This window comes from Tamandua tetradactyla, chromosome 10 (genome assembly GCF_023851605.1).
Source record: "Tamandua tetradactyla isolate mTamTet1 chromosome 10, mTamTet1.pri, whole genome shotgun sequence".
NCBI lineage: Eukaryota > Metazoa > Chordata > Mammalia > Pilosa > Myrmecophagidae > Tamandua > Tamandua tetradactyla.
In genome coordinates, this window is record NC_135336.1 from 30068650 (window position 1) to 30085217 (window position 16568).

Here is a 16568-nt window from a genome sequence, read left to right on the forward strand (position 1 = left end):
ACACTCAGACCAAAGCAAAATATCTTTCATTGTCTTTACAACTTTGCTCCACTTTGGCTTGTAGTCTCCTTTACAGCCCTTGTAAAGGAGAAACCCTTGTACCAAGAAGATCATGCTGAGGTATATGTGAAGTGCAGAGTCCTCTCAGTCTTGTCTGGTCCTGCTTGTTGCTTTCTTTTTGTCCTGGGCTTGTGCTTATTTGTGACCTTAGGAATTCCCTGATTTATAGGAATTCCAATGTTCCCTCTATTTCCTATTTGATGAATATTCTCACCTCCTGAGTACTCGAGTGTATGACTTAATGTAAGTAACCCTTTATCCTTCTTGCTTTGACTTAAGTGTTTCTTACCTGCTTTAGCTATCTTCAAATTGATAAGGCCTACAGGACAAGTTCTAGGAGGGCAAGCCAGAGATAAGTGTCCCAGTTCAGTCTTTCAGTCTTCCACCCAATAGGTTTGTACTGTCTCATAGGTACCCCAAAGTCAGTGCATAGGAGTTCCTATGCTCCCTCTAGAACAGGGCCAGGAACCAACAATGGAGTACAGGCTGACTCCACATGAGGGAGAGTAGGAGGAGGGACAGCAAGGGTACCACAAGCTTCCCCTACCATTTATATAGCTCTGTTTTGTTGATTTGGCATTTGCCCAATTACCACAACCCTTTAACTGTTTTCAGGAGTTTTGATAAAACAGGATCTGCCAATTTTTGCTAGTTGTTCAAAGAGTCTGTGTGGTAACAGCACCCCGGAGGGTCTTATGCCACCATCCTGGTACTTCTAAAATCTTTCTTTGACGTATATGTTTTGACATCAAGGAAGAAGGGTCTCCTGCTCATTCAAGTTTCCTCTAGACCTCTCTTTCCTGGGGACACATAAAATTTAATAAAATTTTTAAATATAGGTTAAGGAAATTGTGAATGAATTCTCCTGACTCATATCAAACTTTTATTCAGGTGAGAAGCACCAGCAAAGGAGCCAAAGCCGGGTACAAAGCCTTGCTACGAGTTTGTGGAATGAAGTCTCTTGTACACTTCACCAGAGCAGTAGCAGAGGAGAGGTTTCCATAGAGTAAGCATACAGTAGGAGAGGCACCCATCTTCTTCAGAGCAATACTTTCTTCAAAGTGTTGAATAATACATCCGACATGACAAACACCATTCTAATTCAATAAAGATATACCTAACAAATATCTATTCAACAAAAATCTATGTGAGCAACAAATATGTGCTGCTTGGTATTAGGTCTTGAGATTCAATTTGATTCAGATCAAGCATGGGCAATATCATCATCCACAGAGCTAATCTGGATAGATATTTTTCTAATGGAAAAGGTGTTCCTTCCTTTATCCATGGCCACAATTATATCATAATTGAATTAGCACTTAGTTACTTCAAATCTAGACAAAGTTAAATCAGCAACTTAGAGATGAAAACAGCCATAACGTGCCCATGTCTCCCCAGAGATTCCATTCTTTCTGCTTTACAAATTCCTCTATTCCTCTTATTTAGTGCCTTCTTCTGAATTCATGTTCCTATTTGGTTGCTTTACAGATGAGTATGATATCATGAATTGAAGATGATACTAACTTCAGGTGGAGAATAAGCCATTACAAAAAATCAGTTAATAGTTTCATTTAGATGTCCTCAATAATAAAGAACAGGAAGAAGAAACCCAAACAATATGTGAATTATTTTCCAATGGAATAATTTTCAGAATTCCACAGAGTGATAATAGGTCCTTAGTCACACAAGCGAAAAAGCTTATTTCAACTTCTGGGTATCTGTGTGTATGACTCTTTTTTTCCCCTCCTCAGAGGTAGAATTACTCTGATAATCAGCATAGAGAAGGGGTATCCTAGTGCGATTAAATAATAAATAAGATAAACATTCAGTGCCCGCAAAAGGTTTTATCTGTGGTAATAGTGCTTTCCATCTTTAATACACTTCAATTTAATTTAGCATTGTTGCTTTTAGCTCCACTCCTAAATGTGCAGTTTTGTTACCACAATATCTCAGACAGATAAATAATATTAAATAGGGTTTCAGTGATTATTAAACATTGCAGTGGCATCTTGTACATCACAGTACTGATATCATAGGGGTGTCCAAAAGGTAGGACATCTTTTTTTTTAAGTAGACAACGTGATTTTATTCTTCTGTGTGATGAAAAATAAGAATAGGTTGAGTCCATTGTGACTCTCTGAATAATTAGTATATTCATCCAGGGATATATGCAAGCATTATGCAAGGTGCTAATCACAGCTTTGACATATTTGGGCATGGGTAGGAAGATTGTGGTTTTGCAGATGTTCAAAAAAACAGGCACAAACAAAGCAAATAGATTGCCATGTTAAAACAAAAGTTGAAATAAGTCTTAGACCAAAATAGTCCTGGAAATTCTTATATTTAGAGTGGTGCTATGTAGTTGGAAAGTTCAGAGAATTCTCTCAATCGAATTATTGCCTGAAAATATTAACTCATAGTAGCCACACAAAACTTCCTTTTTGAGCCTTACGATTCATCTCTATTTACATATCTTAGGTCGTTTACCTCTATTATCAGGGACCATGTTCTGTTGCATATTGATTGATAATCATTTAAGTGTTTATTGATGCACAAGGTGCCCTATTGCCTCTACTGCCCTTGCTTTTGATTTTTTTTTGTGGCATGGGCAGGTGCTGGGAATCGAACTCGAGTCTCTGGCATGGCAGGTGAGAATTCTGCCACTTAGCCACCATCGCACTGCCCCTACCATTGCTTTTGATCCTTCCAATTCTATATTCTCTACATGATACTACCTTGTGGATGGAAAGCATTTTCCAGAACAGTGACTAAAAAACAAATGTGAGGAATGTGAGTGCACTGGAGTCCTGAGCTTCTCCTTGTGTCCCTTGATGATCAGCTCATTCCGCCATGGACCCTCTGGCTGGCTGCTTCTCTCAGGGTTGTCTAGGATGCTTTCAATAAGAATTTTCCTGCTGGGTTAGCTCATGTTTTTGGACTTATATGCTGTTCCACATGTAATTTATTTGCAGATTTCAATTTTCAAGCTTCATTATCTACCCCGACAACCTAGTCTCTTAGTAATACCTTGTAGATCTGTTATCCATGAAACTTTTAAAATCTTTTTGTGCTATATTTTCAGCCTAAACTAACTCTTAAGGTAATGTTTAAATTCCAATATTGAATAATCATGCATAAAAAAACATTTTTCGTTTTGAATGATTCTTTCTAAGGTTGTAAGAGGTATGACTAGCCCTTACTTAAAGGAAGCAGGTAGATGCATTTGTTTTCTTTCCAATCTAAACATTTCCTAATTATAGTTCATGCTCTTCGTGTACCACCTTCAATCAAAATAGAAAAGTTCTAAACTCTTAAGCAATTAGTTTATAAAGAAATATTTCCCTAAGGACATACACAATTTATATATGCAGGGGAAAACTTATTTAATCTATCAAATCAATTAGCTGTAATATTAAAACACAGCTCCTTCTATGTCTTGTAACCCTTAAAGTCTTTAACCTTCAAAATTATTTTTGTTGTCTCCTCAGGCATGTGCCCATATATAATTCAAGAATGTAAAGTTCACGTGATTTCACCCTTTGCTAAGGGTGGGTATGTAAGTTGTGTCTTTTACCCAATTTGGTTTTCTTCTGTTAAGTATAGAATGATCCTACCACTTTTTATAGCATCCATCAGTCTGTCCATTATGGAAATAAAATAGTGTATAGGTCTCAGACTGGAAGAATGAAGGTAGAAGTTAGGATTAAAATATAGGGTACATAAGTGGAGTAATGTTGATAACTTTACCCTCACTAATGTTTTTTAAGTCATTTTAAGAAGCAGCTTTTTGGATTTTCCTACCCTCAGATATCTGGTATTATTTGGCCCTAATGAGTTTTCTACATCAGTTTATTAACCATACAATAATGAAGTTAAAAAAGAAAATACAGTGAAATCCTAAATGATTCTTTCTATTGTTGTCATGCTTAATAGTTAGATAAATAACATTTCTTTTTATTTGGATGTGCACACATACAAACATTGGATTTTTCTACAAAAAATGACTGAGGTGGTTGAACATAGATTTTTTTTAGAAATTACTTTATGAAGTAGAAGAAGGGAAACATAACTTCCTTTGTGTCCATGTTTATAAAAGAACCAGACAACCAACAAATATTGTAAGAGTCAGATCAATCAATCCAATCAATCAATCAATCCTGTGTTGTGTGCGCAACAGTTTCTTGACTGTGCTACTTGATCTAATTCCTATCAATTATAGAAACACACTTTCATTTTTTATATTAGTATGCAAGTACCTGATGGATTAACTGAACTTTTCACATTTACTTTGCTAATGCTGAGATAAAAGGCTACAGCGGACAAATAAATTCTACCTTTTCCTTAAAGTTATTTTTACTGCATTTAGGCAAAAACTTTTCACTGGAACATGCTTAAAAAAAAAACAGAAAAAACAAGCAAACAAACAAAAACTTCCTTGCCAATTATATTGACAAATGTCTTCTGTTTCCTTGTTTCCTCAGTTTTAACCTCGTTACCCATAGTTTTGAGTAACCAGAGAGAAAGGAAAAAAGCAAGTGCTCAAAGAGTTTTTTTCAATGAACTAATGAATTTATACTGTATGGTTTGAGAAGTGTTCATTTTTAAGCATGGAAAAAGCACAAACAAAATTGAATAAAAAGTAAACTATACAGTGGTCTAGTTTCAGTCAGATAACATTTAATACATAGAAAAGCGTCATTTTTATGAGCATCATTCCTTTTATATTCTCCATTCTAAACAGCTGCTGTCATTTATGTATTCTTCCAACACCTAAATCCTAGTAACAGGAGTAGCAAACTAAAAAAAAAAAAGAAAGAAAAAGAAGAAATATTCCAGAAGTGCAAACTATACAGCACAGTAACAATATTTTAAAACATATTCCATTATAAACTACACGTCTTCCAAATTCTAGCACAACAACAATGTATGGAAATTCTGAGAGGTAAATTCAGAAGCAGAAGGGGAAAAAAATGTGCATTTAAAAATTATCCTAATGTGTGACAGACCTTATAGAAAAACTCTTCTGGGGTGATTTACAATGAAGAAGTGAAGTCCAGCAAGAATGCAGAGAGGAAATAGAAGGAAAATAGCAGAGAGAAGCCAGAAGAGATTCACACTTGGAAGCAACCTTAGTGATCACCAGGTTCCCCTCTCGATCCCATGGACAAGCACCTTCTACAAATATGTGATCATCTGGGAGCTAGAGAGAGAGACAGGACATTATATATGTATGTAATTCAAAATAAGAAGGCCATAATTTAATATTTCTAAAGTATATTTCTCCAACAGAGCAATAATTTATCTCTTTATAGAAACTACAAAGCGACAAGTGTTTTTAGAGTGGATATTTTCTATTTTGTAGACAATAGCACCTGTTATCTCTCCTCAAATATATTTTACCTGAACATCGTATTATTCTCAGTTTCCTTTTTCTATTAAAATCAATTGTGTTTCCCCTCACTTGATAGGAGAAAAGAAAGAGCAAGGCAGAACATCTGTTAGTGGTCAGGGGTTACATAACAAATATATTTAAAAGCCAGAATGACAATGGGGAATCACTGGAGTCCTTATCCTGCACTGTGCTAGTCAAGGGTAGGGTGATGTGAAGATAGTATTGCTAGGGACTGCAGTATGACTGGTGCGGCAGGTCACACATGAACTCACATTTGATATACAGATAAGGTCTTCTGTACTGCTTATCTCTTTCTGAAATTATAAAGTGCTTTGGTGACCTTTGGAGGAACAGTGAGCAGTCCTAAATAGTGTTCAAACAATGAATGACAGCATTTAATAGCACCAGAAGGGCTCAGGAAATCCAAAGGAACATATTAGCATATCATAATGCCCCCAAAAATAATTTACATGATTCTGAGAGGTCATTTATACCCAAAGTACTGCTTCCATGCAAGAGTAGAAAATTAAAATGTACAAATATGTTTTTTTTTATAATTAAGACATTTAAATCAAATAGCACATGAATATTTCTGTTTGTGTGTGGTTTTGTTTTTCCATTTTAATGGACTTTTTACTGACTAATTAGGGGATATTTCTACACATACAGGATGACATTATTTGTATGGGTCCTGAATCTGTGGGGCCCAAAAACACACAGCAAAATAATAGATTTTTTTGTCAAGAGATGAATGATTGTTCCTATTGACTTTGAATCAAAAAACGAAAAACACCATGACTAACAGCTACATAAAGACCGATGTATTTCATGCTCTTAGGGTCAGAAATACAAAATCAAGATAAATTAGGTTAATTCTTCATGAAGAAAATGCATCTCTCCATTAGCCATGGGGTCATCCTATGTTGAGCTTGAGAAGATGTACTAAACAGCTGTGTCTCTAGCCATTATCAAATGGTTACTACAAGAATAATCATTCAATGAGTTTAAGACAATTCCAGATGGTCTTTCCATCAAACTGTGGGAATTAACTTGGTGATAGAATGTCATTTCAAAATCTTGGAGTTATTGTTTTTACTTTTTGTTCTCGGATGTTAGGTTTATACTTCTCCAAATAGTAGATTAGTTGCCTCAGGTCAATGAAAGTACTAGACTTAAAAGTTTCTATCCATACACAACTAAACCACTGGACACAAGTGCTGCTTATAGATACATGGTTCCTATATTCATTTTTGCTATGTGAATGTTTGTGTGTGGGACTATAATTTAGTGCGACATATGCATGAATTGGTGGTCAGTGCTGCCAATGGTGAAGAGTAAAGGGGTTTACCATAACTCATCCTATTTCTGCATCCACCCCATATCTCACTCTATTTGGTTTTCCAAAATCTAATCTCCTGCTTTTGATTTTATTTTCCTTTCACTACTTCATCCCAGCCCATGTTTTTCTTCCACATAGTCACAGAGTATATATGAAATACTCCGTGTACTTTCTTACTTCTCTCCTTGGTTTCTAGCTTCCCTTCTCTATAGCAGAAAGGAGCCCAAGTATTAATTTGCATCTCTTTAGATTACTCCTCCCACAGAACAGCAAAGAAAGTTCAGCTTCTCTTTAGACTAATTAAATTTGGCATACTTTATGCTGTGTTCACAAAGTAGATAGTTCTTTGGTATAAGATGGGAGACTTAAAGAAAAAGATTTCACTTTTTTCCTATTTGTTAATGTAATAGAAGGTTCTTGTTCAATAATCCCAACTGTTAACTAATGCAATCTAGCTTTTTTTTTAATATGTTCCACCTGAAGAAATCTGAATTAATTAATCAAACTAACTGGGTGGGAGTAAGCAGGTCTAGACTATTTCAAGTTCTAGCAAACTTGAGGGAAGATATTTAACCCTCTTGAACCTGTTTCCTCTTCTGAAATGAATATAATGAGGTTGTATATTAAAGAGTAATTCTTTAAATGAAAAAAATAGTATAATGATGATAACATGATACCTTATGTTTGCATACTAAAAATAAGCAATGTCCCTTAACTAAGAAAGATAGGTAGATAGATAGATAGAAAGAAATATAGATAGATAGATAGAGAATTGTATGAATAAATGATAATAAATTATACTTTATTGTTAGTTCTTTGAAAACAATTGAGTTCTCTTTAGACATAGGATATCATTATTATTTTATTCAAGCTGCATGTGAATGGATGAATTCACTTTCCACTATGTTTCAGAATAGGGATCTATCAACTTATCTGCAATTGTCTATATCTCTAGGGTGCTTAGCTCTGTAAAATATGTTTTTGCCAAATATTTTCTTTGGAAAACTTTTTTTAATGTTTTAATTCCTTAAAAACCATAGGCTGGAGAATAGTTTGGCATTCTTCTAAATTTGATAATTATATATACTATGTTCCAACAGTTCTTCTCCCAGGTATATACTTATGTGAAAGGTTTGCATGAAGAGATCAGGAGGCATATACCAGAATGCTTATAACAGCACTATTCATAGTAGCAAAAACCTGGATGCAATCTATATGACCATCGCCAGGAATGAGGATAAATAAATTCACAATATACACAAAACAAATGAATGCCAGTAACATACAAAAATATAGATACATCTGGGCAGCATAAGTTTGAGTGAGAAATAAATCATTCCTAACAGATTGTATATAGCATGATAATCATTTAATAAATATAAAAACCAAAATAAACCATGTACTGAAATGAATGCCTGAAAATGCAATAATGCTATAAAAAGAACAGCATGAAGATGATGAATGTGGGGTTTAGGGTGACATTACTTTTGTTGTTAGAATCATGGTGGTGGATTTGTGAGAGTTTATTTTATTTTTAAGAAATGACAGATTATCAAAGTAAGCCAGGCATGCACCGATGATGAATTGTCATGGACCAAGAATTATGTTTCATCGAATTTTGTGTACCTGAGATCCTGAAGAAAATAGTAATATGGGCTCAATTAGTTGGATTTTTTTTTGAAATGATCTTCGTGTCACCACAGTTTCAGAAAGGCTGAATACTATCTGTTTTTACTGACTGTGTTTTGGGTTAATTCCCTTCAGTCCTTCACAATAGAACCATGACAACAGCATTGTCAAATGTGGATTTATATTACCCTATGTTTCTATCTATTTCAAAATTCAAGGAATAACTCCTAGAATGTTAGTTATAAAGGCAATCAGAGTGAATCTGGTACAGTTCTCTAATTCTATATATAAAATAATTGCAGTAATTAAAATAATGAGGAAACTTAATCAAGGTCTCAGAGCTAGAGACCAATAGATCCTGGACTATTTAAATTTTCAGTTTAAATTTTCCTGACTTCAAATGATAGTAATGGTGTTGCTTATTGTCTGTAAATAAGAAGAAAGAGTGTATTTTGGGTGTCGCAAGACTGAGTTTATCTTAATCATCCTACCTAAAGTGACATTCTGTGCTTGCAGTACACATAGGAAAAAGAAGGAACCCCCATAAAATTCATGGCTGAAAGGCTATCTGTAACCTCCAAAAATATGTTAAATATTAAATCCTCCTCAGCAAGTCAAAGTTATCTAGACTTCAGAAATTATAGTGTCATGGTACTTCCAGGTGTACCTTATCTTGGACTGAATTGAGCATTATTTAACCAATGTTTCATTTCCTGATTAGCCTTTATTAGTTTTTGGAGGTCCAGGAATCTGCTGATGGCATAGGCCCATCTGTGGTATAGCTGAATATAGTTGGTCATTCTGACCAACTCAACAGCTAAAACAATCATAATCCTGATCTCAAATGCAATGAAGTTACAGGGTCCATCTAACATTGTAACCTCAATTCCAGACAGTCCTTCTTAAGTTTCAAGTGGCAAAAGGATATTAATTCTGTGGCCATTCAGGAAAACGGGGTGCCAATTCAGAGGGAATTTGCCCTTTGCATTGCTCAGCAGCTGTCCTCTATGTTTTTGTCTGTCGCTCTATGAAGGTAACAGATTTCATCCCAGTAAAGGTTTTGCATGACTGAAAGGGTCTTCAGTGACTAATTGACCAATGACACACTTCTTAGGACATTTTGCCTACAAAACTGAAGTCTAAAGGTGTGTCTTTGGAAAATACAACATAAAACAAAATAAAACAATTTAATTAATAAAGCAAGTCAATTGTATATCAGGTTTGGAGGTGGGGTTAATTATTCAAATTTTAGAAGAATTTGTCACCTCAAAGTAGTTTAGCCTGGAGATCCTTTAAATAGAGTGCCTCCATGGAAATGTGTATTATTTCATTTATAAAAAATCAAAAAAACACAGCTATTCAGAAAATAACCCATTGCACAAAGTAAGGCAAAATTGTACTATGCTTGAGCTAGTCCTTTAATTTATAAGAGAATTGAGCCTGTATATAATTTCATAAACCCAAATTTATTTGTGATTCTAAGGAATTAAGCAAAGAGCCATGCGCTTTTAAAAATAAGGTGATCATATATATGTCCCTGTTTTTCTTGGGCAGGCCCAAATTATACTGTTGTCTTGTAGCTATTATTAATAGTGCTCCCTCTTCCCTCTCAAAAGTGTCCTGGTCTGGATGATTAATTCTATGGTCACTTTACTGATAGGATTGTCATACAATGTAATAAGCTTCATGTTATAGAATGGCAATACATAAGTAATCAGCCTGGTCTTAGAGCAGTTCAATTAGGCTTAATGCCATTCATTCATTAGTTCATTATATAATATTTGATCTTCAGAAAACTTTTATTGAGAACTCTATGTGCTGGGAAATGTGAAGGGTATGGAAGAGCCAAATGTGAGTATAATCTTGAATGCTTTCATAAGGAACATAGATTGTAAATGGGAATAAGAGATACAAAAATGTGTTGCAGGGTGGGCCACGGTGGCTCATCAGGCAGAGTTCTTGCCTGCCATCCCGGAGATCTGGGTTCAATTCTTGGCCAAAAAAAAAAAAAGATGTGTTGCAAATCTCATTGTATAAGTGAGGAAATGGATTTATAGGGTTTAATATCTTGCTGATCATTACACAGCTTATTCATGGAAGAGAAGAGATTCCAAGTCACTCTGATCATTAAAATCTTGAACTTATCATTTATCGTTAAACTTATCATTAAAACTTATCATTTTACCATGTAGGCATAAATGAGAAATGCATTGAAGAACCTTGTGGTTGGTATATGGGAGGGGATGGACAGAGGTGATGATAAAAAAAAAAAAAAAATGATCAGCCTACTCTACTCAGCAGTTTTTCTGAGTTGCTAAACCACCCAATGGAATGGTTTTCTAGGCCCTGCCAGGAAAATTGTGACCCATTGGATCCATTAATAGGAACTTCATAACTACTGGATTCACTGCATGACCGATGTTACATATATTCTTCTATCTGGCTGTACTGCCATTTCACCTAGTGTTCAAACCCCCCAAAAGTTAGTTCCACCAAATAATATTCCCCACCAAAATCCTTGCCCTGTTACCAGCTCTACCCTCCATACTTCAAGCAAAAAATAATGTTTCTTTAAATGTACAATGATTTTTTATGTCATAAGAACAAAGTTAAAAAAAAGAAAGAAAAAATAAATGGAGAAACTTTAGAAATCCTGGAAACACACAAAATATTGAGAACAAACCAAAAGGGAGTGATTCCATGCAGGTCAGCTTTTCAAAAAAAAGTAATGCTTCTTTCTGATGCCCCACAACTCATGGGGCTCTAAGAATGTTACAAAAACTGCATGTTCCTCCAGGCTCCCATTTAGAAACAGTGACATAAAAAGAAATTGGTTATCATCTCTTCAGTCTCTACCCTCCACTTACCACATTCACTGGGGAAAAAAGAATAAAAAAATAAGCCATGCCTTTTGTGATAAGGTATAGATTTACGTCTAATTTTAAAATTATAGCAAGGTGTGATAGTTAGGTTCATGTGTCAACTGGGCCAGGTTATTATGTCCAGTTGTTTGGGCAAGGAAGCACTGTCCTGGTTGTTACTGTGAAGACATTCTGTGGACTTAAGTCATAAGTAAATTAATTGCATTCATGGCTGATTATATCTACTCAACTGAGGAGACTGCCTTCAGCAGTGAGAGACATCATTCATTGAAAAAGTTCATTGGCTTGCCTTGCAGCCTGTCCTTCGGATTCTGGACTTGTGCATCCCCACAGTTGTGAGAGACTATTTTTATAAAAGTCTTATAATATTTACAGACATCTCCTGTTAGTTCTATTTCCCTAGAAACCTTGAATAAATACAACCGGTAGTGGTTTTTGAGAAACAGAATCTTGAGGATGAGACTTCTAAATTGATTCTGGGGGGTTGGGAATTGGTTCTCTAATCTGATTAGATTCAAAGGCACTAACAACTCTATTTCCAATAAAAATGGCACTGATAGTCCATGGTGTGAGTTGACAGTAGAGATATACAAAGTATCACAACTGGGATATGGCTACTCAAATGGTTATAAGAAAGGCTCTGGGTGAGAGTTTTTGACACTTTAACTTAATTTTGTGGAGGTAAAAGCTATAATGATGTTAGTTGGTTGTTCCTAAATATTCTGGATATGGTTGTAAAAGAAAGGGATGATCTGAAGTCTTCAAATGTACAGCTTTTGACGTATTTATTTTATGTACCTTCAGATATGAGATTTCTGAAAACCAGACCCAGTGTCTTCTTGTGCAAGTGGCTGAATTACAATACAAACTAAATTCCAAAATTTGCATGGTATCTGCTGTTAAAGTGAGGGCATTAATTGGAAAGGAGTGGGACCCTGAAAAATGGGATGGTGGCATATGGATTGATAATGATGGGCAATGGGGCCATTGAAACCCTGTATTCTGCTGAGTCATTTCCAGATAAATATGTAATGGTCTTCCCTGAGGAACCAGTGCCTCCCTATCTCTAGTCTGTCCTGAGGAATCTGCCATCCAACCTCCATCTGGAGAGATTAAACTTGCTGTCCCTGATAAACCTATAACCACCTCCAATGAGCAAATAGCTCTCACCAGTCTGTCTGGACAGATTTATCCTTTTTCACCAAAAGAAACTGCAGTGGAATCCCCTGAGGTAATTGGCTTGCAAGAAACTTCTAATCCTTTTCATGATTCACCCACGCTACCCCTCTTTTCTTCCAAACCTATGACGAGACTGAAGTCCCAACAGTCCCCAAAAGATGAGGTATAATGTGAGACCCATGAGGATATGAGCTATATTCCAAAAGAGCTGTTTGTTTTCTCCAATTTATATAGAAAGAAATCAGGGGAGTATGTATAGGAATGGATATTAAGGGTGTGGGAAAAGGGTGGAAGGAATATAAAGGTGGATAAGACTGAATTTTATTGATATGGACACACTAAACAAAGAGTCAGGATTCAGTGTTGTAGCTTAACAGGTTAGAAAGGGCTCTAAAAGTTTGGCTGAAACATGAACCAAAAGGTGACTACCATTACCTGAAGTTGAAATGCTGAAATCACCCTAGTATAATGCAGATAAAGTAACTGAAGGTTTAGAGAGGTGGGAATGTTACAGTCCATTTATCATGTAAGACCTGCTTACCCACCTGAGAAATGCCCAGAGGACGAACCTTTCAGTAGAAATGTAAGGAATAAATTTGAGAGAGTAACTCTGTTTCAGTTTACTGAAGCTGCCAGAATGCAATATACTAAATATGGATCAGCTTTTATAAAGACAGTTTATTAAGCTATAAATTACAATTCTAAGCCTATAAAAATGTCCAAATTAAGGCACCAACAAGAGGATACCTTCTTAGAAAAAAGGCAGCATCTGAATTCCTCTGTCACATGGGACAGCACATGATGACATCAGTGAACCTCCTAGATTGATTTCAAAATGGCTCTCTCAGATCCTATGAATACTTCTGGCTTCTGCTGGGAGAGGGGGGGCTTTCCTTCTGGATCTCCAAAGGTCTATGTCTAGGCATCTATTCTATATGTTTCTTCTGTGCTCTTTCTCTCTCCATGAGCTCCTTTAAGGACTCCAGTAGCTAATTAAAACCCACCGTGAATGGATAGGGACACAACTCCATGGAAATGATCAAATCAAAATGTCCCACCCACAATTGGGTGGGTCACATCTCTTTGGAAACAGTCTAATCAAAAGACCCCACCCACAATATATCTGTACCCACAAGATTATATAAGTATTAAAAGAACATGGCTTTACTGGGGAACAGATCTGCCTCAAACCAACACAAATTCCCTCTTCCCTGAAGAGCTCTCTGGTTGCTCTTCTTTGTAGGTCAGCTCTTACTGTGGGAACTGCTGTCACTGAACTTGGGTCCTTAAACACAATGGGAATGATGGGATCTCAGGTTGGCAGAAGTCAAATGGCAGCACTTAATCACCAAAGATAAGGTGGGCATGGCTACCATCATGGGCAACAGACACAAAGCATCAATCAGAACATTCTGATTGGCAGAGATGTGTTGAATTTGCTAGTAGATAATGGGATACCTAGAAATAAAATAGATGGGCAGTCTAGTAAATTCTTGTTTGAGCTATATAAGCAGAAGAGTTCTAGGGTAAGTGAACAAAAGTCTAATTGAATTACAAAAACAGGGGATCACAGCTCCTTAGTTTCCAGACTCAAGACAGTTTATAGACCCAGAACCTTTGAATGAAGGGAGGCTCAGGTTCTCTTGGGGAAGGACTCCAGTATACTGTCCAAAATGTATACTGTTAATCTTCCTTCCAGCTTTTCCCAAAGAGATTTATGACCTTTTACTGGGGTAACTGTGCACTGGGGAAAAGAAAATGATCAAACATTTTGGGGATTACTATACACTGGCTCCGAAGTGACATTAATTCCAGGATACTCAAAACATCACTGTAGTTCACCAGCCAGAGTAGGGGCTTATGGAGATAAGGTGATCAACTGAGTTTTATCTCAGGTCCATCTCACAGTGGGTCCAGTGGGCCCAGCACCCATTCTTTAGTTATTTCCTTAAGGCCAGAGTGCATATTTGAAATAGAGATACTCAGCAACTGGGAAACTGGCAGAATCACCACATTGATTCCCTGATTTATGGAGTAAGGGCTGTTTTGATAGGAAAGGCCATGTGGAAGCCATTAAAACTGCCCCTACCTAGCAAAATAGTAAATCAAGTACAATACCGGATTTCCGAAGGGATTGCAGAGATTACTGCTACCATCAAAGACTTGAAGGGTGTAGGGGTAGTGATTCCCACCAAATCCCCATACAACTCTCCTATTTGGCTTGTGCAAGAAAGAGACAGACCTTGCAGGACGACAGTGGATTATTGTAAACTTACCCAGGTGATGACCCTAATTGCAGCTGCTGTTCCAGATGTGGTATCTTTGCTTGAATAAATCAGCATTTCCCCTGGTACCTAGTATGTAGCTATTGATCTGGAAAATGCTTTTTTCTCAATCGCTGTTAATAAAGACCACCAGAAACAGTCTTCTTTCAGCTGGCAAGGCTGACAATACAGCTTTAAAATACTACTCAGGGATATTTTAGTTCTCCAGCCCTATCTCATAATCTAGCCTGCAGTTGTCTTGATTCTCTCTCCCACAAGACATCACGCTAGTTCATTATATTGATATGCTGATTGTACCTAGTGAACAAGAAGTGGCAACTATTCTAGATGCATTGGTAAGGTATTTGCTTGTTAGAAGTTGGGAGAGAAATGCAAAAACAGTACAGGGGCCTTACACCTCAGTGAAATTTCTGGGTGTCCAGTGGTGTGGGCATAATGAGATATCCCCTGTAAGGTGGAGGATAAATTATTGTATCTGGCTACCTACCCCCCCCCCCCCACCCATGACCAAAAAAAAAAGAGGCACAACACCTAGTTGGCCTCTTTGGATTTTGGAGACAATGTATTCCTCATTTGGATGTGCTACTCCTGCCCACTTGCTGAATGGCCAGAAAAGCTTTTTGTTTTAATGGGGTCCAGAACAAAAGGAGGCTCTGCAACAAGTCCAGGCTGCTGTGATAACTGCTTTGCTAGTAGGGTCATATGATGCAGCATATCCAATGATGCTAGAAGTGTTAGTGGCAAATAGAGATTACATCTGTAGCCTTTGCAGGCTCCTATAGAATAATCACAAGGCAGACCCTTAGGGTTTTGGAGCAGTGACTTGCCATCCTTTGCAGATGACTACTCTCCTTTTGAGAAATAGCTTTTAGCCTGTTACTAGGGCCTATTTAAGACCAAATGTTTAATCATGAGCCACCAAGTTACCATGAGACATGAGTTGCCTCTCATGAGTTGGGTATTGTTTGACCCGCCAAACTATATAGCTGGGCATGCACAGCAGCATTCCATCATAAAATGGAAGTGGTATATATAAGTTAGGGCTACAAATGAGTCCTCAAGGCACTAGTAAGTTACGTCAGGAAGAGATCCAAGTGCTGAGACCCCCTTCCTGCCACATTACCTTCTTTTCCCCAGCCCACAGCTATGTCCTCATGGGGAGTTACTTATCATCATTTGACTGAGGAAGAGAAGACTCAGGCCTAGTTTACAGATAGTTCTGCATGATTTACAGGCACTACCCAAAAGAGGACAGCTGCAGCACTATGGCCCCTTTTGGGGATGTCCTTGAAGGACCGTGGTGAGGGGAAATTCTCCCAGTGGGCAGAGCTTTGAGCAGTGTATCTGATTTTCTTTTCTTTTCTTTTTTTTCTTGGAGGGGAAATGGCCAAAGAATGTTTGTATTCTGATTCATGGACTGTCACCAATGGTTTGAGTAGATGGTCAGGGACTTGGAAGGACCATGATTGGAAAATCAGTGGTAAAGAAGTGTGGGGATAAGTTATGTAAATAGAACTTTGAGTGGACAAAAAACACGAGGACATTTGTGTTTCATGTTAATGCTCAACAGAGGTTGATTTCAGCAGGAGAATATTTTAATAATAAAATGGATCAGATGACCCATTCTGTGGATACCAGTAAGCCTCTTTCCCCAACCACTCCTGTCATTGCCCCGTGGTACCATGAACAAAGTGGCCACGGAAGTAGGAAAGATGTTTATGCATGGACCCAGCAATATGAATTTCTATTCATCAAGGCCAACCTGGCTACTGCTTCTGCTGAGTGCCCAGTCTACCAGCAGC

The 16568-nt window shown here is 37.0% G+C and overlaps 1 protein-coding gene and 1 long non-coding RNA gene across 7 annotated transcripts in view; both read left to right on the forward strand.

The window, feature by feature from the left end:
• LOC143648374 (uncharacterized) overlaps positions 1-15219 on the forward strand; it is a 67261-nt gene extending 52042 nt beyond the window's left edge. For all 3 annotated transcript variants that reach the window (XR_013158507.1, XR_013158508.1, XR_013158509.1), the window contains one exon: positions 952-15219. This is a non-coding gene — a long non-coding RNA (uncharacterized LOC143648374). The remainder of the gene's footprint in view (positions 1-951) is intronic.
• Positions 1-16568, forward strand: part of LSAMP (limbic system associated membrane protein) — a 667551-nt gene that overhangs the window by 179246 nt on the left and 471737 nt on the right. The window lies entirely within an intron of this gene.